At 52.5% G+C, this 24,667-nt stretch overlaps 1 protein-coding gene across 2 annotated transcripts in view; it reads left to right on the top strand.

Moving 5' to 3' along the window:
- The window catches only part of ATF7IP (activating transcription factor 7 interacting protein), a 233,313-nt gene that overhangs the window by 104,255 nt on the left and 104,391 nt on the right, over positions 1–24,667 (top strand). The gene's annotated exons all lie outside the window — the stretch shown is intronic.

Below are 24,667 nucleotides of genomic sequence, written 5' to 3'. Positions count from 1 at the left end.
TAATATGGCACAGATCCCCCTACTTTGAGTGTGATTTTATGTGCAAAAAGCCAGGAGGCTTGGTTTGGGAGCGAACAATCTAATTGTATACATGTTTAAAAGATTGTAATCAGTGGCAGTCTGGGAACCTTACTGTGATAAGAATAAGGTACCTACCAGTCAGAAGCCACGGACATGTAGACTGCTTTCCTAGTCAAATCTCCAGCTATAGCAGGCCTTCCGAACGGCCATGAGGTCCGCCAGGGCCGGTACCACCAACCACGCCAAAAATCCCCATGCAGAGATAGTGTTGTGTGCCCTGCAGCACACCGCTATTCGGTACAGGCCGCCGCCATTTTTTTTGCTGGATTGCACGAGCCGCCATTTTGGCGTAGCCTCGTGTCTCCAGCATGGGGGCGGCCATGTTTGAGGTGATCCAAACACCTCGTGGAGCTAGGGGAGGCGCCGGAAGGCGTGCAGAGGGGCGGAGCCGCCTCCTTTCTTCCTGGGCAGCCAGCCAAAAGACTTCCTGTTTGTCAAGACAGCGCTGTAACCTGTTGCAGTTAAACTCTGAGCATCAAGTGGTGAGCCTGGGGGTCTATCTCTCTCTCTCTCGATCGATAGGGATCCCTAGCAGGTAACACTAAGGGGCTTTTGTGGCGCTGGGGGTCTGTGGGAAAAAAAAAAAAAAAAAAAGTTTTTTTATTTTTGAATGATATTATCCGGGAAGTTACTGGAATAATCATGGACCCTGCCACACAAATTCCCCCACCTGTTTCCCTCGAGGGGGCCACGGGACCCGCCGGTGCACAGAGTGTAGAGGCATTTACAGCAATTTTGGAGTCTATGGTGGCTCGGGTGGAGGCGGCCTGTCAGGGACGAGGGTCAAGGAAGCGACCCCCGCCTACCCCTATATTATCTGACACCTCTGACTCTTTTCAGAGATTCAGAGATGGTCACTGCAGTTGCAGGTCCCTCTGCAAGGGCTGTTACCTCAGGTAAAGCTCCCTCAGACAGTGAGGAGGACGTTTCTTCTCCCGCTATAATTCAGGAAGAAGCATTGGTGGACGCACTAGTTGTGGCAGTGCAGGAAACATTAAAACTTGAGGTTTTACCGGCAGAAGCAACTGATACAGAGATTCCTTTTGGTACTAACAAGCCCATCAAAACGGTGAAGGTTTTTCCTGTACCCAAGTGTTTTGGTAATAAGATTAAAGGAGAATGGGAGCATTCTAAACGTACCTTTACTATTTCCAAGCGTATTGCTAGACGCTATCCGTTTGAGGAATCCATCATTAAGAAATGGACGGTACCACCAGTGGTGGATCCACCTATTTCCAGGCTGAATAAAGCCACGGTTATCCCAGTGGAGGACACTTCGTCCTTTAAGGATCCGGTGGATCGAAAGATGGAAGCAGAGTCCCGCACCATCTTCTCTCTGATAGGGTCAGCATTTAGACCAGTAATTGTTATTGGTCTAGTTTCCCAGGCACTTACGGAATGGGCGAGATTGGTACGCCAAGACCTTAGGGGAAAAGATATTCCCCAGGGAACATCTGATTTGATGGAACAGATTATACAAGGGCTACAGTTTACCTGTGACGCAGCCTTGGACACTACTCCCCTATTAGGGCATGCATCTATGTCAGCGGTAATCCTCAGACGTGTGCTGTGGTTAAAATGCTGGTCAGCTGACCTAGGTTCCAAAAAGACCTTGACGAATCTCCCCTTTCAGGGGAATCGTCTATTTGGGGCCACCCTAGATGAAATCATTAAGGATGCCACTGGGGGCAAGAGCACTTTTTTGCCACAGGCTGCTAAAGCTAAGGGACCTCGCAACAAGCGAGGACCTTTCTTTACTGCCCATAAAGGGTTCGCACGCCCGGCTGGAACAAGCGGGAAAGGCAAAACTCCTCCAGGAGGGTTCAAGAAAGGCTGGTCGGACAAACAGAGGACCAACTCAGCCAAACCCGAAGCAAAGGAGTACACAGCCTGAAGGTGCGCCCCCACCCGGTTTCAGGGTGGGGGGACGTTTTCACCGGTATTCAGGACATTAGATCGAGCATCAACTACTACTACCGGTGCGATTCTTCCCTTCCAACATTTAAGTACTACAGGGAGCGGTAGTCACCGTTCCCTGAATAGATCTTTTCCTTTACCTTTTCCTAAGATTAGTCTCAATTCCCCACAGGAATCGGATCTGGTTGACCAGACAGGCCAAGAAGCCTCTAGCCGGGTGACTTCGGTCCCTGAGGTTCAACCAGAAAAGATCACCCTTCCTGATAGCAATCAGGTATCTGATAAATGTGTGGGAACAGAAAACGACCAGACTTTCTCGGATGGTCGGGGCCAGATAGCTCTAGGGACGCCTGGTTCAGATCCAGTCAGCACCAGTGGTCCTAGAAATTCTAGGCTGGCCTCGTCAAGCCGGCCTGGCCGACTTGGACAGGCTAGTCGCAGACGTTCCGTGGGAACTTCGTCTCAGGGAGTGTCTGTGGTCTCAAGGACCAATTTACCATCGTGCTTTACAGTCGCTGGTTTTAATGGCCTGGCCATTGAGACCCAAGTACTGAAGGACAAAGGTTTGTCAGCTTCAGTCATTCCTACCCTTATTAAAGCAAGGAAAGCGACTTCCAGCAAGGTCTATTATCACACATGGAAGACTTATATTGCGTGGTGCGAATCTTTAGGATTTCCTCCACGTACCTATTCGGTGACTCGAATATTGGCTTTTTTGCAACAAGGGGTTGAGCAGAAGCTAGCCTTGAGCACCATCAAGGGTCAAGTTTCAGCATTAGCAATCTTCTTTCAGAAACCTTTAGCTACCAAGTCCTTGGTGCGGAATTTCATCCAGGGGGTGCGGCACCTGGCTCCACCAGTCCGCGCGCCCTTACCGCCCTGGGATCTTAATTTAGTTTTGTCGGTTCTACAGAAACCTCCCTTTGAAAACATCAGGGAGATTCCCTTGTTTACTTTATCCCAGAAGGTGGCCTTCTTGGTGGCTATCACTTCTGCTCGCAGGGTGTCAGAACTGGCTGCATTATCATGCCAGTCCCCATACCTAGTGATTCATAGGGATAAGGTAGTACTTCATCCTAAGCCATCCTTTCTTCCTAAGGTGGTTTCAGATTTTCATCTGAATGAAGATATTGTACTACCTTCCTTGTGTCCTCAGCCCAAGCATCATCGGGAACATGCGTTGCATTCCTTGGATGTGGTTCGGGCAATCAGAGTATACCTGAAAGCTACGGAATCATTCCGTAAGACGGATTCACTTTTTGTGATCACGGATGGCCCCAGAAAGGGTTTGCCTGCATCTGCCGCGACCATTGCCAAATGGATTAGACAGACGGTGGTACAGGCTTATTCTATTAAGGGTCAGAGTCCTCCGTTCCCTGTTAGGGCGCACTCCACTCGAGCGCTCAGTACTTCCTGGGCCTTTCGCCATCAGGTGTCAGTGGTCCAGGTATGCAAGGCGGCCACCTGGTCGTCGGTACATACCTTTACAAAATTCTATAAAATTGATGTGACGGCATCGGCGGATGCCTCATTTGGCCGCAAGGTTTTGCAGGCCGCAATTTGAGGAGACCGGTGGTCTACCTCGAGAGTTTTTTTCTGTTTGAAAAATGTCTTTTTTGTTGAGTCTCATCATTAAGGATGAGCATTGTAAACTTCTAGTTGGCACCGGTTGGGCCTTCTAGATTGGGATTTGATTTCCATTTTCCCACCCCTCATTTGTGATACTGCTCTGGGACGTCCCGAAGGTGCTGTATCACCGAGGACTACGTCTGTCAATGAGCGATAGAGAAAAATGGATTTTTGTAAAATCTTACCGTAAAATCCTTTTCTCTTAGCTCATTGACAGACGTAGTCCCCGCCCCTCTGTTTTGGAGTTGGGTTGGGTTAAAATTTCTAAAGACTGCTTTTTGACATAACTGATTTGCTGAGGCAGAGAGAGAGAGAGGATATACCCTCTGGGACTGCCCCTAGGGTGTGGCCAGAGCATTTTAATTTCCTGTCTAGTCCTGCTCCTGTGGAGGCAACATAACCCGAAGGTGCTGTATCACCGAGGACTACGTCTGTCAATGAGCTAAGAGAAAAGGATTTTACGGTAAGATTTTACAAAAATCCATTTATTCTGCTACGGGTTCTATGCTTAAGGCTCTGTTTGCCTCTCTCATGGCGGCCCAGGCGGTCGCAAGTTGGACGCAGATGCTTAGGCGCGTCCTAGTGGCCGATTCGGCCTCGCCGGCGACCCTGGATATGGTGGATCAAATCCACCAGGGTGTCATGTATCTGTGTGATGCGGACTTGGACCTAGTCCCGTTGGCTGCACGTGTGCACAGCGTGGCGGTGTTGTCTCGCCGCCTGGTTTGGTTGAAATGTTGGTCGGTGGACCAATCTTCACGTAAGACCTTAGCCAATCTGCCTTATGATGGGTCTCGCCTTTTTGGGGAGTCCTTGGATGTGTTGATTAAGGGGATCACCGGAGGTAAGAGCACTCTCTTGCCCCATTTCCCCAAGGCTAAGGGGGCTTCTGGGAAGAAGCATGCTAATTTTTGGCCCCCTCAGGGGTCCTTTCGTGCCTTTCGGTTGCACTACAAGGGCAAACCGTTCAAAGGTCAAGGCTCTCAGAAGAAGCCCTGGTCTGGTAAACAGAAGTCCGGTCAATCCGGATCCGCAGCACATAACAGTGCGGCCTGAAGGGGCGCCCTCACCCAGTTTTAGGGTGGGGGGACGCTTGCTCGGTTTTCTTCAGCCCTGGTTGGCCCGCGTGCGGGACAGATGGGTTCAGGAGATCGTTCGATCTGGTTACAAGATCGAGTTTCTCTCTCGGCCGGAGAGCAGATTTTTTTCCCTCAAATCTTCAACTGTCTCCAGAGCGTTTACGGGACCTGCACCTGGCGGTGCGGGACCTGAGGGCTCAGGGAGTGGTAGTTCCGGTGCCTCATCGGGACAGATTTCGGGGGTTTTATTCCAATCTGTTCACCATGCCCAGAAAGGAGGGCAAGGTTCGTCCAATTCTGGACTTGAAGGCTCTGAACCGCTCTGTGCGGGTTCGCAAGTTCCGCATGGAATCCCTGCGGTCGGTGGTGGCTGCCCTGGTTCCGGGGGAATTCATGGCCTCCATCGATTTGAAGGATGCGTATCTTCACATCCCCATTTTCGAGGGTCACCAGAGGTACCTTCGATTTGCCATTGCGGAGGATCACTACCAGTTCGTGGCGTTTCCTTTTGGCCTCGCCTCGGCTCCGCGGGTCTTCACCAAGGTGCTTGCACCGGTTCTGGCATTATTGAGGGCCCAGGGCATTTCTGTCCTGGGGTATCTGGACGACATTCTGGTTCGGTCTGCGACCAGCCAGGGTCTGGAGATGGACCTGTCTGTCACGATGCAAACTCTGCAGGAGTTTGGTTGGACGATAAATTTTCCAAAGTCGACACTGAGTCCGTCGGTTCGCCTTCCCTACCTGGGAATGATTCTGGACTCGGTGCAGGCGAAGGTCTTCCTGCCGGAAGACAAACTCAGAACTCTTCAGGAGGAAGTCAGGTCCCTCAGGGATGTTCCGCACTCGTCTCTGCGGACGTGCATGAGATGTCTGGGATTGATGGTCTCGGCCTTCGAGGCGATTCCCTTCGCCCAGTTTCACACACGGGGTCTCCAAGCGGAGATCCTGTCCATGTGGGACGGGCGACCTCAATCTCTGGATCTTCGAATCTCGTTGAGTTATCGCACCAGAAGAGACCTTCTGTGGTGGCTCCAGTCCCCGATGGTGTCCGGGGGCAAGTCGTTTCGTCCTATCTCGTGGACGGTAATCACCACGGATGCCAGCCTGTCGGGCTGGGGTGGTGTTCTGGGCGTTCTGTCCTCCCAGGGGACTTGGTCGGAGGGGGAGTCCTCCCTTCCGATCAACATTCTGGAATTGCGTGCAATAAATCTCTGTCTTCATCGCTGGACGGACCGGCTGCAGGGCTGCCCGGTTCGGGTGCAGACGGACAATGCCACGGCGGTGGCCTACATCAACCACCAAGGGGGCACCAGGAGTGCCCCAGCGGCTCGAAGTGGCCGACATTCTGTCTTGGGCTGAGACTCATGTCCCGGCGATAACGGTGGTTCACATTCCGGGGGTGGAGAACTGGCAGGCGGACTATCTGAGTCGCCAGACCCTGGATCAGGGGGAATGGTCTCTCCACCCGGCTGTCTTCCAGATGTTGTGCGCGAAGTGGGGTCTTCCAGATGTGGACCTGTTCGCGTCTCGTCTCAACAACAAGGTGAGAAGGTTCGTGGCAAGAACGCGCGACCCTCGGGCAGACGCGTCGGACGCGTTAGTGGCCCCGTGGCATCAGTACAGGCTGATGTACGCGTTTCCACCGATTCAGTTGCTGTCCAGGTTCCTTCGCAGGTTACACTCGGAACGCAGCACGGTGATTCTTGTGGCACCGGACTGGCCTCGCCGGTCCTGGTACGCAGACCTCGTGAATCTGGCGGTCGACGCCCCGTGGCGTCTGCCTCTTCGAGACTATCTCCTGTCTCAAGGACCGATATACCATCCTGCTTTACAGTCGCTGGCTTTGACGGCCTGGCTGTTGAGACCGAGGTCCTGAAGGAGAAGGGTCTCTCCCCAGAGGTCGTTCATACCTTGATCAACGCGAGGAAGTCTTCCTCGGGGAAGGTTTATTACCGTACTTGGAAGGCCTATTTCTCTTACGTCCTCCGACAGTCGCCGCCTCTTCATATTCGTCACATATGGGGTATTAGACTTTGCTCCGAAGGAGTAGCTAGGCAACAGAATATGTTAACAATAAAGCTTTTAACATATCCCACCCTCAAGGGGTGGTCCCCTCAGTCAATACCCTCCTACTTCCTGCAACCATATCTCAGTTTTAATGTCTAGCTTGTCAGGAGTGGCTGGCTCTCTCTGTGCTGGGACTTTCTGTCCCAGACTCTTTCTTCTTTTTAATATTTTGTTTGAGTTTTTCTCTCTACCTTTTATTTAGCTGTTATTTTGTCAGCGTTAGTTAGTTCTTCGGACGAAGAGGATCATGCGGACTGGGTCTCGGGCTGATCCCCCTGGTCGCAGGTCGTGGGTCAGTGGCTTCCCAGTCTGCCATCGAGCTTTCAACCAGGTAACGCTCCTGGCACAGTGAACGACCGATCCCTGTTCGGTGCAGGGATGATTGGTGAGGTGGCTACCTCACTGGACGCTGTGCGGTTTCTTAACCCCCATTTTGTGCGTCTTGAATTGCGACTCTCCCTGCCTCATGTGCAGCGGCTTGTTCGCCTGTGCGGGTCCCCCACGCCATGTGAGGTAAGTGTATCTATGTGGGGACCTGTCTGTCTGGGGGGGTGTCAGTCTGGGACTGTGTAACCTGCCTCTATTCACACTGCTTGTCTCCCTATCTCTCGGCTGCATGCTGTGGGCTGCAAGGGGGGGGGGGGGAGCTGTATGACACTGTGTGTGTCAGACTGGTCAGTGTGAGAAGCTGTGTGCTGTGGGGCATGTTTTTTTGGCATGTTTGGGCATATACGGCGATCGCTGCGGCGATCTGACATGTATTCTGATATTGGAATGTAATGTGTGTTTTAATGCACTGTGGAGCGGCGGTTTCGGCGCCAAACGACGCCATTTTGCCTACACCCGCTCCGGCCGCATGGTTTACATGCATGGCGGCCATTTTCTTGTAGCCTCCATAGGCTTACATAGAAGCGCCCTGGCAGCATCACTTCCTCTTTCCTGGAACACCGATCGAGGCAGCAGCAGCGGCGAGGGTCTCCTCAGGTTTTATCCTTCTGTTCTTGCTATCCATTGCCTGTGTTCAGTTTGCATATTCCCTGTGGGGGTCTCATTGTGCTTGAGTGTGGTGCGGTGGGCTGCGCTTGCCGCGCTTGCTTAAAAGGGGCAGTTAACCCTTGGTTGTCTGGCATTACAGGGGCAATGGATTCTCAGGAGGGCAAATTTCCTACAGTATTGGTGGAAAGCCAGGGGACCGCTGTTTCCCCCCCAGGGGGGGATTTAGCCACTATTGTGGCTGGCCTTGCTGCTCAGGTGCAAATGCTGGTGGCTGCTCAATCTACTAAAAGGCCCAGAGTTGCTCTTTCCTCTGATTCTGAGGGTGAAGGTGATGGGGCTGTTCTGGCAGGGGCCTCCTTATCGGGGTCCCGCTCCTCTCTTGATCTAGTGGGGTCTGAGGTGGAGGCTGAAGTTGAGGGGGTTGATAATTCTCCCCCTGGCTCGCCTGAAGAGCTTGCAATCATGGATGAGTTGATTGCTTCCATTAAGCAAACGCTGCGTTTGCAGGACGAAGTGTGTCCCCCCGCTGCCTTGGCGGCTTATGGGACGCAGAGGACACGCAGGACGCCGCAGGTTTTTCCCTGCAATGCTGATTTTCAGCGCGCTGTTAAGGATCAATGGCGCGATCTGCGCAAGCCTTTTGCGGTACCGAGTAAATTCAAGCTGCGTTATCCTTTTTCGCCTGCCACTGATGAAAGGTGGTGTGTGCCTCCACCAGTGGATCATGCCATTGCGGTTTTGAACAAAGCCACTGCGATTCCTGCAGAGGGTTCCCCTGTTTTCCGTGATGCCACGGATAGGAGATTGGAGTCTCTTGCCCGTCATACTTATTCTGTTACGGGTTCTATGCTTAAGGCTCTGTTTGCTTCTCTCATGGCGGCCCAGGCGATCGCAAGTTGGACGCAGATGCTTAGGCGCGTCCTAGTGGCCGACTCGGCCTCGCCGGCGACCCTGGATATGGTGGATCAGATCCACCAGGGTGTCATGTATCTGTGTGATGCGGACCTGGACCTGATTCCGTTGGCTGCACGTGTGCACAGCGTGGCGGTGTTGTCTCGCCGCCTGGTTTGGTTGAAATGTTGGTCGGTGGACCAATCTTCACGTAAGACCTTAGCCAATCTGCCTTATGATGGGTCTCGCCTTTTTGGGGAGTCCTTGGATGTGTTGATTAAGGGGATCACCGGGGGTAAGAGCACTCTCTTGCCCCATTTCCCCAAGGCTAAGGGGGCTTCTGGGAAGAAGCATGCTAATTTTCGGCCCCCTCAGGGGTCCTTTCGTGCCTTTCGGCCGCACTACAAGGGCAAACCGTTCAAAGGTCAAGGCTCTCAGAAGAAGCCCTGGTCTGGTAAACAGAAGTCCGGCCAATCCGGACCTGCAGCCCATAACAGTTCGGCCTGAAGGGGCGCCCTCACCCAGTTTTGGGGTGGGGGGACGCTTGCTCGGTTTTCTTCAGCCCTGTTTGGCCCGTGTGCGGGACAGATGGGTTCTGGAAATCGTTCGATCTGGTTACAAGATCGAGTTTCTCTCTCGGCCGGAGAGCAGATTTTTTCCCTCAAATCTTCAACTGTCTCCAGAGCGCTTGCGGGACCTGCACCTGGCGGTGCGGGACCTGAGGGCTCAGGGAGTGGTGGTTCTGGTGGTTCTGGTGCCTCATCGGGACAGGTTTCGGGGGTTTTATTCCAATCTGTTCACCGTGCCCAGAAAGGAGGGCAAGGTTCGTCCGATTCTGGACTTGAAGGCTCTGAACCGCTCTGTGCGGGTTCGCAAGTTCCGCATGGAATCCCTGCGGTCGGTGGTGGCTGCCCTGGCTCCGGGGGAATTCATGGCCTCCATCGATTTGAAGGATGCGTACCTTCACATCCCCATATTCGAGGGTCATCAGAGGTACCTTCGATTTGCCATTGCGGAGGATCACTACCAGTTCGTGGCGTTGCCCTTTGGTCTCGCCTCGGCTCCGCGGGTCTTCACCAAGGTGCTTGCACCGGTTCTGGCATTATTGAGGGCCCAGGGCGTTTCTGTCCTGGGGTATCTGGACGACATTCTGGTTCGGTCTGCGACCAGCCAGGGTCTGGAGGAGGACCTGTCTGTCACGATGCAAACTCTACAGGAGTTTGGTTGGACGATAAATTTTCCAAAGTCGACACTGAGTCCGTCGGTTCGTCTCCCCTATCTGGGAATGATACTGGACTCGGTGCAGGCGAAGGTCTTCCTGCCGGAAGACAAACTCAGGACTCTCCGGGAGGAAGTCAGGTCCCTCAGGGACGTTCCGAACTCGTCTCTGCGGACGTGTATGAGATGTCTGGGATTGATGGTCTCGGCCTTCGAGGCGATTCCTTTCGCACAGTTTCACACGCGGGGTCTCCAAGCGGAGATCCTGTCCAGGTGGGACGGGCGACCTCAATCTCTGGATCTTCAAATCTCGTTGAGTCTTCGCACCAGGGAAAACCTTCTGTGGTGGCTCTAGTCCCCGTTGGTGTCCGGGGGCAAGTCGTTTCGTCCGATCTCGTGGACGGTAATCACCACGGATGCCAGCCTGTCGGGCTGGGGTGGAGTTCTGGGCGTTCTGTCCGCTCAGGGGACTTGGTCGGAGGGGGAGTCTTCCCTTCCGATCAACATTCTGGAATTGCGTGCGATAAGTCTCTGTCTTCATCGCTGGACGGACCGGCTGCAGGGTTGCCCGGTTCGGGTGCAGACGGACAATGCCACGGCGGTGGCCTACATCAACCACCAAGGGGGCACCAAGAGTGCCCGAGCGGCTCGAGAAGTGGCCGACATTCTGTCTTGGGCCGAGACTCATGTTTCGGTGATAACGGCGGTCCACATTCCGGGAGTGGAGAACTGGCAGGCGGACTATCTGAGTCGCCAGACCCTGGATCAGGGGGAATGGTCTCTCCATCCGGCTGTCTTCCAGACGTTGTGCGCGAAGTGGGGTCTTCCAGATGTGGACCTGTTCGCGTCTCGCCTCAACAACAAGGTGAAGAGGTTCGTGGCAAGGACGCGCGACCCTCGGGCAGACGCGTCGGACGCGTTAGTGGCCCCGTGGCATCAGTACAGGCTGATGTACGCGTTTCCACCGATTCAGTTGCTGTCCAGGTTCCTTCGCAGGTTACACTCGGAACGCAGCACGGTGATTCTTGTGGCACCGGACTGGCCTCGCCGGTCCTGGTACGCAGACCTCGTGAATCTGGCGGTCGACGCCCCGTGGCGTCTGCCTCTTCGAGACGATCTACTGTCTCAAGGACCGATATACCATCCTGCTTTACAGTCGCTGGCTTTGACGGCCTGGCTGTTGAGACCGAGGTCCTGAAGGAGAGGGGTCTCTCTCCGGAGGTCGTCCATACTTTAATCAATGCGAGGAAATCTTCCTCGGGGAAGGTTTATTACCGTACTTGGAAGGCCTATTTTGCCTGGTGTGAGTCCAGGGGGTTTTCACCCCGCACGTACTCGGTGTCCCGTGTGCTGTCTTTCCTTCAAACGGGTGTTGATCAGCGTTTGGCGCTGGCTACGATAAAGGGTCAGGTGTCTGCTCTGGCCGTTCTGTTTCAACGTCCCGTGGCTTCCAACCCATTGGTTGGCACCTTTATTCAGGGTGTGCGGCATCTGGTTCCCCCGAGGCGGGATCCTCTGCCCCCTTGGGACTTGAATCTCGTTCTATCTGTGTTACAACGTGCTCCTTTTGAACAGATCAGGGAGATCTCGTTGTCTATGTTGTCCAAAAAGGTCGCCTTTTTGGTGGCGATCACTTCGGCTCGCAGAGTGTCGGAGCTGGCGGCTTTGTCCTGCAAGTCTCCGTACCTGGTTATTCATTTGGATAAGGTGGTCTTGCGACCTAATCCTTCTTTTCTTCCGAAACGAGTTTCGGACTTCCATCTTAATGAGGATATTGTCTTGCCTTCGTTGTGCACGAAGCCTAAACATCCGAAGGAGGTGAGATTGCACTCTCTGGATGTTGTTCGGGCGATAAGGGTTTACCTTAAGTCGACTGAGTCTTTTCGAAAGACGGACTCCTTGTTTATTCTTCCAGAGGGTCCTCGGAAGGGCATGGCGGCTTCGGCCTCTACCATCGCCAAATGGATCAGGCAGACCATTGAACAGGCCTATGCCTTGCAGGGGAAGGTTCCCCCTGTGCCTGTGAAGGCGCACTCGACTAGATCTCTGAGTACGTCTTGGGCCTGTCATGGGGCTTCTGTAGCCCAGGTGTGTAAGGCGGCGACTTGGTCGACCGTGCACACTTTCACAAAATTCTACAAAGTAGATGTTCAGGCATCGGCGGATGCTTCCTTTGGCCGCAAGGTTCTTAGTGCGGCTGTTCCCTAGGGTCCCTTGTTGGGGACTTCTGGCTGTTGGGATAAGTTTTGTATCCCCTGGTTTTTTGTCTTTTCCTGGGTTGTTGCTCCTGTTGAGCACTTGTTTTTTGCTGTTGCCCAGCTGGTTCCTTCCTTTGGTAAGGTTCCTTCTTTGATGCGGAGACTGCGTTGCCTTTCGGCGGGAATGCGTTTCCCACCCCTCATGTTTGCACTGCTTTGGGACGTCCCCATATGTGACGAATATGAAGAGGCGGCGACTGTCGGAGGACGTAAGAGAAAACGGAATTTTTGTAAAATTCCTTTCTCTGAGTCCTCCGACAGTCGCCGCCCCCGCCCCTCTTTTGGGGTTTGATTGTGTACTCTACTGCTATTCCACTAAAACTGAGATATGGTTGCAGGAAGTAGGAGGGTATTGACTGAGGGGACCACCCCTTGAGGGTGGGATATGTTAAAGCTTTATTGTTAACATATTCTGTTGCCTAGCTACTCCTTCGGAGCAAAGTCTAATACCCCATATGTGACGAATATGAAGAGGCGGCGACTGTCGGAGGACTCAGAGAAAGGAATTTATAGGTAAGATTTTACAAAAATTCCGTTTTTGTCTGGTGTGAGTCCAGGGGGTTTTCACCCCGCACGTACTCTGTTTCCCGAGTGCTGTCCTTCCTTCAAACGGGTGTCTATCAGCGTTTGGCGCTGGCTACGATAAAGGGTCAGGTGTCTGCGCTGGCCGTTCTGTTTCAACGTCCCGTGGCTTCCAACTCCTTGGTTGGCACTTTTGTTCAGGGAGTGCGGCATCTGGTTCCTCCTAGGAGGGATCCTCTGCCCCCTTGGGACTTGAATCTCGTTCTATCTGTGTTACAACGTGCTCCTTTTGAACAGATCAGGGAGATCTCGTTGTCTATGTTGTCCAAAAAGGTCGCCTTTTTGGTTGCGATCACTTCGGCTCGCAGAGTGTCGGAGCTGGCGGCTTTGTCCTGCAAGTCTCCGTATCTGGTTGTTCATTTGGATAAGGTGGTCTTGCGACCTAATCCTTCTTTTCTTCCGAAGCGAGTTTCGGAATTCCATCTTAATGAGGATATTGTCTTGCCTTCGCTGTGCGCGAAGCCTAAACATCCAAAGGAGGTGAGATTGCATTCTTTGGATGTTGTTCGGGCGATAAGGGTTTACCTTAAATCGACAGTCTTTTCGAAAGACGGACTCCTTGTTTGTTCTTCCAGAGGGTCCTCGGAAGGGCATGGCCATCGCCAAATGGATCAGGCAGACCATTGAACAGGCCTATGCTTTGCAGGGGAAGGTTCCCCCTGTGCCTGTGAAGGCGCACTCTACTAGATCTTTGAGTACGTCTTGGGCCTGTCGTCATGGGGCTTCTGTAGCCCAGGTGTGTAAGGCGGCGACCTGGTCGACCGTGCATACTTTCACAAAATTCTACAAAGTAGATGTTCAGGCATCGGCGGATGCTTCCTTTGGCCGCAAGGTTCTTAGTGCGGCAATTCCCTAGGGTCCCTTGTTGGGGACCTCTGGCTGTTGGGATAAGTTTTTTATCCCCTGGTTATTTGTCTTTTCCTGGGTTGTTGCTCCTGTTGAGCACTTGTTTTTCCTGTAGCCCAGCTGGTTTCCTTCCTTTGGTAAGGTTCCTTTCTTTGATGCGGAGACTGCGTTGCCTTTCGGCGCGGATGCGTTTCCCACCCCTCATGTTTGCACTGCTTTGGGATGTCCCCATATGTGACGAATATGAAGAGGCGGCGACTGTCGGAGGACATAAGAGAAAACTGAATTTTTGTAAAATCTTACCTGTAAAATTCCTTTCTCTGAGTCCTCCGACAGTCGCCGCCCCCGCCCCTCTTTTGGGGTTTGGTTGTATACTCTACTGCTATTCCACTGAAACTGAGATATGGTTGCAGGAAGTAGGAGGGTATTGACGGAGGGGACCACCCCTTGAGGGTGGGATATGTTAAAAGCTTTAATGTTAACATATTCTGTTGCCTAGCTACTCCTTCGGAGCAAAGTCTAATACCCCATATGTGACGAATATGAAGAGGCGGCGACTGTCGGAGGACTCAGAGAAAGGAATTTTACAGGTAAGATTTTACAAAAATTCCGTTTTTTTTTCCTGCACATGGATATGGCCCCTCTGGGGCGAGTATACTGATAGTTTTTGGCGCCCTCTGCCGCCATTTTGTGTGCTGTAGAACGATCGGGTCGGCCGCATGTCGGCGGCCATCTTGGTGAAGCCTCAATGCATTTCCTATGGGCAGCCATTTTCCCTTAGGTCTGGCTTATAGCCAGCCCCTTCCAGCAGCATTTCCTTTTCCTCTCAGGCAGCACAGGACACAGGTAGCAACGATCTGCGGGCTCTGCACTGCATCTCTCTGTCTTCTTCTGCATACTGCTTCTGGCTCAGTTTCTTTCTCCTTTTGGGGGTCTTCATATCTGTGACAGTAGCGGTGGGCTGCGCATTCCGCAGCGCTATTTAAGGGGACAGTACATCATTTTTTTGCACTGTAATTTTTTCTTGAGCCATGGATTCTCAGGAAAGCAAGTTTCCTCCAGCTTTAGTGGGGGAACCCAGTTCTCCTGTGGCTCCGCTGCGACCTGATTTAGCTGCTGTAGTTGCGACTTTAGTGGCAAATATGGAAATGCTGATGTCTGAACGGGCTGCGGGAAAACGGCCCAGGCAGTCTCTCTCTTCTGATTCAGATGGGGATATGGCTGCTGCTGCGAGTGTGCCCTTTTCAGGGTCCCGCTCATCCTTAGACCCTCCGGGGTCTGAGGGGGGAGGCTGAGGTGGAGGGTGTTGACACATCCTCCCCAGGGTCACCTGAAGAACGGGCGACCATGGATGAGTTGATTGTTTCTGTAAAAGAAACCTTGCATTTGGTGGATGAGCCCAATCCTCCGGGCGTGGTGTCCTCCTTTGGGACGCACAGGACACGCAAGTCTGCGCAGGTTTTTCCCTGCCCAGCTGAATTTCATTACACTGTCGATGAAATGTGGCGCACGTTGAAACGTCCATTCGTGGTGCCTAGTCGGTTCAAATTGCTTTATCCTTTTGCGCCGGCTACGGAATCGCGATGGTGTGTGCCTCCACAGGTAGATCACACTATGGCTGTACTGAACAAGGCTACCTTGGTTCCTACTGAGGATACTCCAGTTTTCCGGGATCCCACGGACCGGCGGTTGGAGTCTCTAGCCCGGCATTCCTATACGGTGGCGGGTTCGTTGCTCAAACCCGTTTTTGCGTCCGTTATGGTGGCTCAGGCGGTGGCTGATTGGATCAAGGTGTTTAGAAACAACCTAGTGTCTGACGATGTGCCGCCTGCCCGACTGGAAATGATGGACCAGATCCACCAAGGAGTCATGTATTTGTGTGATGCAGCCTTAAATGAGGCCCCCTTGGTGGCTCGCCTCTCGAGTGTCGCGGTGCTTAACCGGCGACTGATATGGCTGTAGAGTTGGTCGGCCGACCAGTCCTCACGGAAAACAGTTGCTGATTTTCCCTATGCTGGCTCGCCTTTTTGGCGAGGCGTTGGATACCCTGGTGAAAGGCGTCACGGGGGGCAAGAGCACTATGCTACCCCAGAACCCGAAGAACAAGTCCTTCCGAGGCAAGCGGGGTTCTGCACCTAGATCCACTCAGGGGTCCTTTCGTGCCTTTCGGAACCAATCCAAGGGCAAGCCCTTCAAGGCCCAAGGCAACCAGGTAAGGCGGGTAAGCAGAAGACCGGCAACGCCGGCTCGGCGGGACAATCCGCCTCTGCCTGAAGGGGCGCCCTCACCCATTTCAGGGGTGGGGGGACGTTTGCGTTGTTTCCTTCAACCTTGGCTGCACGGGTATCGGACAGGTGGGTCCAGGAAATCGTTCGATCAGGTTACAAGATCGAATTCCTTTCCAGGCCGGCGGACAGATTATTTCCCTCCAATCTTCATCTGCTTCCGGGACGTCTGCAGGATTTGCATCAGGCGGTGCAGGACCTGCTTGCTCAGGGAGTGAATTTACCGGTGCCTCACCGGGACAGGTTTAGGGGGTTTTATTCGAATCTGTTCACTGTGCCCAGGAAGGAGGGCAAAGTGCGTCCTATTCTGGACCTAAAAGCGCTGACCCACTTTGTGCGTGTTCGAAAGTTTCGAATGGAGTCTCTCCGTTCGGTTGTGGCCTCCTTGAGTCCGGGAGAATTCCTGGCTTCGATAGATCTGAAGGATGTGTATCTGCACGTCCCCATTTTCGAAGGTCATCAGCTGTACCTTCGGTTTGCTATCGCGGAGGACCACTACCAGTTTGTGGCGTTACCTTTCGGTCTCGCTTCGGCTCCAAGGGTCTTCACCAAGGTGTTGGCACCGGTTCTGGGCCTGCTACGGGCCCAGGGCATTGCGGTCCTGGGGTACCTGGACGATCTGCTTCTGAGATCGAGGGCCAGCCAGGACCTTGTGCGCGACCTGTCCATTACGGTACAGACGCTTCAGGAGTTCGGATGGACCATCAACGTTCAGAAATCAGCGTTCTCCGTCGCTTCGCCTTCCCTATCTGGGAATGGTTCTGGACTGTGCTCAGGCAAAGGTTTTCTTGCCGGAGGACAAGCTCCGGACTTTGCGGGACGAACTCAGGTCCCTCAGGGACAATCCGTCCTCATCACTCAGGACCTGCATGCGGGGCCTGGGGTTGATGGTGTCGGCCTTCGAGGTGATTCCCTTTGCCCAGTTCCACACGCGGGCTCTCCAGACGGAGATCCTGGCCAGGTGGGACAGACTTCCTCAGTCCTTGGATCTGGAGGTGTCCTTGAGTCGCCAGACCAGATTGGCTCTTCTGTGGTGGATCCAGTCCCCGGCGGTGGCGGAAGGCAAGTCCTTCCGTCCGTTAGTGTGGACGGTGGTTACCACGGACGCCAGCCTATCGGGCTGGGGTGGAGTCCTGGGCACCCTGTCTGCCCAGGGCACTTGGTCGGAGGAGGAATCCTCCCTCCCGATAAATGTGCTGGAACTAAGAGCAATAAAACTCTGTCTCTTCCAGTGGTCGGACAGTCTCCAGGGCCTGCCTGTTCATGTACAGACGGACAATGCTACTGCGGTGGCTTACATCAACCACCAAGGGGGCACCAGGAGTGCTCGAGCGGCCCGGGAGGTGACCGACATTCTGTCTTGGGCCGAGGCTCATGTCCTGGCGATCTCGGCATTTCACATTCCGGGTGTGGAGAATTGGCAGGCCGACTATCTGAGCCGCCAGACCCTGGACCAGGGGGATGGTCCCTGCACCCGGAGGTCTTTCAGATGCTGTGTGCGAAGTGGGGATCCCCAGCTGTGGATCTGTTCGCATCTCGGCTAAACCGAAAGGTGGAAAGCTTCGTGGCAAGAACGCGCGATCCGTTGGCGGACGCCTCAGATGCGTTGGTGGCCCCTTGGCATCAGTATCGTCTGATGTACGCCTTTCCTCCTGGTACGCCGACGTTGTTCACATGGCAGTGGCACCTTCGTGGCGCCTGCCTCTGCGGGAAGATCTTCTGTCTCAAGGTCCGATCTTCCACCCTGCTTTACGGCCGCTGGCTTTAACGGCTTGGCTGTTGAGACCCAGGTCTTAAAGGACAAGGGTCTATCTCCTGAGGTTATTCCTACCCTGATCAAGGCTAGGAAATCTTCCTCTGGTAAGATTTATTACCGTACCTGGAAGGCCTACTTCACCTGGTGTGAGTCCAGGGGGTTTTCCCCTTGTTCTTACTCGGTGTCGAGGATCTTGGCTTTCCTCCAGTCTGGAGTGGATCAGCGCCTGGCGCTGGCCACAATAAAGGGCCAGGTGTCAGCACTGGCGGTCCTTTTCCAACGCCCTGTGGCGTCTCATTCCTTGGTGCGCACCTTCATTCAAGGTGTGCGACATTTGGCTCCTCCTAGAAAGGAGCCTTTGCCTCCATGGGACTTGAATTTGGTCCTGTTCGCTTTGCAGCGTGCTCCCTTCGAGAATATCAGGGAGATATCGTCTCTGCTGTCGAAAAAGGTTGCTTTTCTTGTGGCGATCACTTTGGCTCGTAGAGTATCGGAACTGGCGGAGTTGTCTTGCCGTTCCCCTTACTTGATAATTCACAGGGATAAGGTGGTTTTGCGACCACCCCCATCCTTCCTTCCCAAGGTGATCTCTGATTATCACCTTAATGAGGACATTGTCCTGCCTTCGCTTTGTACGAAGCCTAAACATCCGAAGGAGATTGCCTTGCATTCCTTGGATGTTGTTAGGGCGATCAGGGTTTACCTGAAGTCTACGGAATCCTTTCGGAAGACAGATTACCTCTTTGTCCTTCCTGAGGGACCTCGAAAGGGCATGGCTGCATCCGCAGGAACTATTGCCAAATGGATCAGACAGACCATTGAGCAGGCTTACGCCTTGAAGGGACGGGTTCCGCCCTTCCCTGTTAAGGCGCACTCTACCAGGTCTTTGAGTACTTCCTGGGCCTATTGGCATCGGGCCTCGGTGGCCCAGGTGTGCAAGGCGGCGACTTGGTCGTCGGTGCACACTTTTTCCAAGTTCTACAAAGTAGACGTTCTGGCATCAGCTGATGCTTCCTTTGGCCGCAAAGTTCTCAGTGCGGCTGTGCCATGATGGACCCTTGGTTTTTTCCTGGGTCCCTGGCTGTTGGCATTTGCTTTCCTGGGCTGTTGCTCCTGTTGAGCATTGTTTTGTTGTTGCCCAGTTGGTTCTTACAGTGCGTGTAAGATTCTTTTCTCTGATGTGGGTACTGCGTTGCCTTTTCTACGGTTGCGTCTCCCACCCCTTATGTCTATACTGCTTTGGGACATCCCAATTGTGATGACTTGGAGGAGGCGGCGACTGTCGGAGGACGTAAGAGAAAACGTAATTTTTGTAAAATCTTACCTGTAAAATTCCTTTCTCTGAGTCCTCCGACAGTCGCCGCCCCGCCCCTCTTTTGGGGTTCTTATTACCTACTGCTATGCTACCAAACTGAGTTGGGAGTGGTGATGCAGGGGGGGTATTGACCAGATGGGACAGCCCCCGTGGGTGTGTACATGCTAATGCCTTTTGTCTTTTGACTAAGTCTATATGCCTAGCTATTCCTACGGATAGGTGGACAATACCCAATTGTGATGACTTAGAGGAGGCGGCGACTGTCGGAGGACTCAGAGAAAGGAATTTTACAGGTAAGATTTTACAAAAATTCAGTTTTTCCCCCAAAAAAATTTAAAATGGATGGAACAGGGGCATACACCAAAAAACAGGCAGCAACGTACACCTGTCGCTTCCACCCTGTCACAGTATATGTACTGTGATGGGTTGGCAATAGGTTAATTTAATTACCAATAGTATTTGTATTATGCAGCATGAGGGGGTTAATGTATTACCACTGCTGGTCACTGATGCATTATTGACCGACCAGTGGCAGTTAATTAACCCCTTTGTGCTGCATTAGTGCAACCAGTATCAGTGTTAACACTGGTTGCACTAATGCAGCACAAAGGGGTTAATTAACTACCACTGGTCGGTCACTAATGCAGCAGTGACAATACATTAACCCCATCATGCTGCATAATTAATACAAATACCAATGGTAAGCTGCCTCAGCTATCAGCCCCCCGAACCGGCTTAGGCTCAGCGTCCCTCTCCTACTCACTCCTCCAGTCACTGTGTCCATTATTCAAAAGTCCCGCCTCTTGCCGGCCTCCCGGTGATGTCACTTCTACTACGATCTGTCCATGAATGAACTGACACACCGGGCGGGCGAGCGGCTGCTAATAGCTGTCAGTATGTGAGCTTCACTTCTCTTCAATTCCCTGACAGTCCGGGCGGGAGGGCGGGGCGAGCAGCCGCTAATACATAGTACTATGTGATCCTTCCTGTCAGCTCAGCGGGACTGTGACTGTGTTGAATGAGATCTGAACTGACCTGACACCGGGCGGGGGAGCGGCCGCTATTAGCTGTAACTATGTGAGCCTTTCACTTCCTTGTCAGGCATGTATCTCCGCTGACAAGGAAGTGAAAGGCTCACATAGTTACAACTATTAGCGGCCGCTCCCCCCGCCCCCCGCCCGGTGTCAGGTCAGATCAGATCTCATTCACACAGTCACAGTCCCGCTGAGCTGACAGGAAGGATCACATAGCACTATGTATTAGCGGCCGCTCGCCCCGCCCTCCCGCCTGGTATGTCAATTCATAATGCACAGATCGTAGTAGGGACGTCATTGAGAGGTGGGCGGCCGACCAGAGGCGGGACTTTTTAAAACCTGCCCTGCGCTGCGCCCTCCTCCTTCCTCACAGCGGCCATATTAATTTCAGCACTGTTAACCCATTATCGGCCGAAATGAGAGGCTCATTTTCAGCCGATGATTTCGGTGGCCGAAATTTCGGTGCATCCCTAATATCTATATTAATAAAACCCATGTGTCCCTGCGTCCATATTCCAGATTCCCTGTGTCCGTGGAAATGCGCTACTGCGCATGTGCCACAGGACAGCCGTTGGGACTGGGGGCGGGCACTGACCTGTGTAGGCTGGGGGAGCTCCTCGGTGTCGGAGGCCGGGTATTGGGGGGTCACCCCCGATAATGGTGCGGTGTGAGGGCCGTTGTACTGCCGATAGTTTCAGTAGCCACCGTTCTGAATTTGTATGTGCTGGGGAGGCGGAGTTCCGATCAGTTGCATTAGATTTAAAAATGGCGCCGCCCGGCGCCACCATACACTGCGCGTGTGCCGCTGCTCAGTTAAAGCCGTACACGTTCCTGTGTGCTGTGTGAAGGGGGATGTATTCCTTCCCTCAAATCAGCTTTTGCGAGCTCTCCTTGCTGACCTCTGCAGTGTGTAATTTCAGTTCTCCTTCCCCTTTTTTATACATTGTGAACTTTGCACACAAACTTTTACAACCTAATGTAGGAGGTTTTTCCATTGTTTTGTATCGCATGAGGCCATTGACTTCACAGGGTATATTTAAGGGTTTCAAACCACTTTAAGGTTATGGTTTCTACTAGTAGCCTTAATTGCAAAAATGTAATGACCTATTCTAGTTGCATTAACCTATTCTAGTTCCTGTAAATTGGCAGAATCTGGGTCAAGAATGATAGAAACTGTTTGCTAGAAGGGAGAGGCGATATGAATTGTGTGCAAACCTTTGTGCTTGAAGGTCTAAAAGCATGGACACATCTGCCACCAGGAGATGGGAGAGTACCTATCGGATTAATTATTATTATATATTTTTTTAATGCCATCTGTGTCCTATAGGGGAGATTTTCCTTCACTTGCTGTCACATAGCCAAAGCATGAATTTAGAGGAAATCGCTCCAAAGTGAGTGAATCCCAGTGTATCACTGGGGTCACCAGAACAATCAAAAAAACATATCCTCTTACTTTCCTGGGGACAAACCAAAATGCGGGATTTTCTTTTACTTTCACTTAAAATGATAGTGGTAAACTGGTCAAATAGAGGGTGAATCTTCCTAATGGGGGGGGGGGGGGGGGGGGGGCAGAGGTAGCAAGAAATGGGTCTTCTATACTCTCTCAACTCTATCAAAACTAAAAGTGTTTTACTTTTAGCAACACTTAATGAAGGGTGGCATTGAGTCTTTCTGTGCCTGAAATGTAGTGGCCTTTTTGGTGGATGTGAGTTGCACCGAAAAATACCTTCCTTCCTAGCCATCTAGGGCCCCTTTCACACGGGTGGTGCGCCTGGTGGACTCAGTTTTGCTCAGCGGGGATCAATCCACAGGAGTCCCTCATTTTCAGCACACAAGTTTTTTTTTTTCGTCTATCAGGATTGGTCGATGAGGCAAAGTCCTTTTGAGGGCCCCCTCGGGTGGTTCCAAGCGACCCTGGTCTGGCAAACAAAATCAAGTTTTTTTTTTTTTCCAGACCTGAGGACAAGGCCACTTCGGCCTGAAGGTCCGCCCTCACCCATATCTGGGGTGGGGGGACGTCTTTGCCAGTTCCCGGACCTGTGGCTATACCAGATACAAGACAAATGGGTTTAAGAGGTCATACAGTCTGGTGACCAGATAGTTTTGATCCGTCCCACTATTGCGTGTCTTCCCTTCCAATGTGCGACTGTCCCCGGCTCTCTGGGGCAGTTCTGCGAGTTCACAAATTCAAGATGGAATCAGTTAGCACAGTGGTGGCTTCCTTACATCAGGGGGATTTCCTGGCCTCCATAGACATCAAAGATGCTTACCTTCACATCCCGATATGTGCAGGACACAGTTTCTCTGTTTTGCTGTGGGGAAGGATCACTATGAATTTGTGGCGTTACCTTTTGGTCTCGCCTCTGCTCGTATGGTCTTCACAAAGGTGTTTGCTCCGGTCCTGGCTTTGTTGCAACAGTGGGGGATATCTGTCCTGGGTTACCTGGACAATCTGCGTCTACGTGCGGAGTCTCCCACTGTGCTGGAAACAAATTTGGAAATCGCCATGAGAACTCTGGCGGAGTTGGGGGTCGATTTTCAACCTTCAGAAGTCATCCTCTGGCCATTCCATGAGACTGGACTATCTGGGCCTGACTTTGGACTTATCCTCAGCCAGGGTTTCTTCCTCTGGAAAAACTCCAGACCGCGGTTAAGCTTTTGCTGTCCAGCAAGTGGTCGTCCCTTCGGACCTGTATGAGAGTTTTGGGACCGATGGTGTCGTCCTTTGAGGCGGTCCCCTTCACTCATTTACACACGAGGATCCTTCAGAAAAATCCTTCTCAAATGGAACAAGAATCCGAATTCCCTGGACAATCAGATCCAGCTGAGCCAGGTGTCCAGGGAGTCCGATATGGTGGCTTTGGTTCCTGATACTCAAGCAAGGGAAATACTTCTCCCTGTATGTTTGACGATTGTCACCATGGATGCCAGTCTGTCCGGGTGGGGAGGGGTTCTCAGCAGGTTATCTGCTCAAGGAGTCTGGTCCCTGGAAGAATCCAGGTTACCAATCAATGTTCTGGAGCTGAGAGCGATCAGGCTTTGCCTAGTCCACTAGACGGAGTACCTGCAGAGTTTTCCAGTGCTCATTCAATAGGACAATGCAACCGCTGTGGCTTATGTCAATCACCAAGGGGTCACCAAAAGTGTCTTGGCGGCCTTGGAAGTGGCAGGCACCCTTCGGTGGGTGGAACGCTTTGTTCCAGTTCTCTCTGCTGTTCAATTTACAGGGGTGGAAAATTAGCATGCGGATTACTTCAGTCGACAGGCCTTGGATGCAGGGGGAATGGTCTCTCCATCTGGAGGTTTTCCAGCATTTTTGCCTTCATTGTGGCACTCCAGATGTAGATCTGTTGGCGTCTCGTATCAGCAGGAAAGTGCAGAGGTTTGCGGCCCGTTCCCAGGCTCCTCTGGCAGACGCGCTGGTGGCCCCGTGGGGTCAGTAGCAGCTGATGTATGCCTTTCCTCCCCTAAAGTTTCTGCGAAGACTTCTTCGCAGGATTGAGGTGGAAGGGATTCCGATCATTCTTGTGGCTCCGGACTGGCCTCGCTGAGCTTGGTACGCTAACCTGGTCAGGCTAGTAGCGGACTATCCTTGGAGACTTCCTCTTAGGGAGGACTTGCTGTCTCAGGGGCCAATCTTGCATCCTGCTTTACGGTCGCTGGCTTTAACAGCTTGGCTGTTGAAAGCCATGTATTTGAGGACAAGGTCTGATTCATTGATTCCTATTCTGCTTAAAGCTAGGAAAGCGACTTCTAGGAAGATCTATCATCCTAAGTGGAAGGCGTATATTGCGTGGTGTGTCTCTTAAGGCTCCCCCTCGTTCTTACTCTGTGGTTCGGATCTTGGCTTTTCTTAAACAAGAGTTGTTCAAAAGTTGACCTTGAGTACTATCAAGGGTCAAGTCTCAACCCTGGCAATTTTTTTTCCAAAGGCATTAGCCACCCATTCCCTGGTGTGTAACTTCATCCAGGGGGTGCGACACCTGGTACCTCAGGTGCGACCACAGTTGTCGCCTTGGGACCTTAATTTGGTGCGGTCGGTTCTCCAGAAACCTCCCTTTGAAAGTATTCAGGAGATTCCCCTGCTCACCCTATCCCAGAAGGTGGCCTTCTTGGTGGCTTTTACTTCTGCGCGCAGGGTGTCGGAACTGGCAGCGTCCTGTCGTTGCCCCTATCTGGTGGTTCACAGGGCTAAAGTGGTACTTCGTCCAGATCCGTCCTTACTTCCGAGGGTGGTTTCCAGTTTTCACTTGAATGAAGAAATTGTGTTACCCTCTGTGTCCTAAGCCAAAACATCCTAAGGAATTTGTACTGCATACTTTGGGGTGTGGTTCGGGCGATCAGGGTGTACTTGGCAACTACGGAGTCTTTTTTTTTTTTTTCGTAAGTCAGATTCGCTCTATGATTACAGATGGCCCTAAGAAAGGGCTTCCTCCGTCTGCTGCGACTATTTCTAGATAGATCAGACAAGACAGTGGTTCAGGTTCCTCCTTTCCCTGTTAAGGCACACTCTACTCAGGCGCTTAGTGCTTCCTGGGCTTTTCGCCATCAGGCTTCTGGGCTTCAGCTTTGCAAGGTGGCTACCTGGTCATCTGTTCATACCTTTACGCAGATGCATCTTCTGGCCGCAAAGTTTTGCAGGCTGCTGTTTAAGGGGGCTCTTAGTCTCCCTTGAGGGTTTTTATGGTTTTTCAAGTGGGTCTCCTCTTTTTG

Source organism: Pelophylax lessonae (assembly GCF_965119305.1).
Source record: "Pelophylax lessonae genome assembly, chromosome: 8".
NCBI classification, from domain to species: Eukaryota; Metazoa; Chordata; class Amphibia; order Anura; family Ranidae; genus Pelophylax; species Pelophylax lessonae.
Note: the sequence above shows the minus strand (reverse complement) of the source record. Positions and strands in the feature narration are given on the sequence as shown.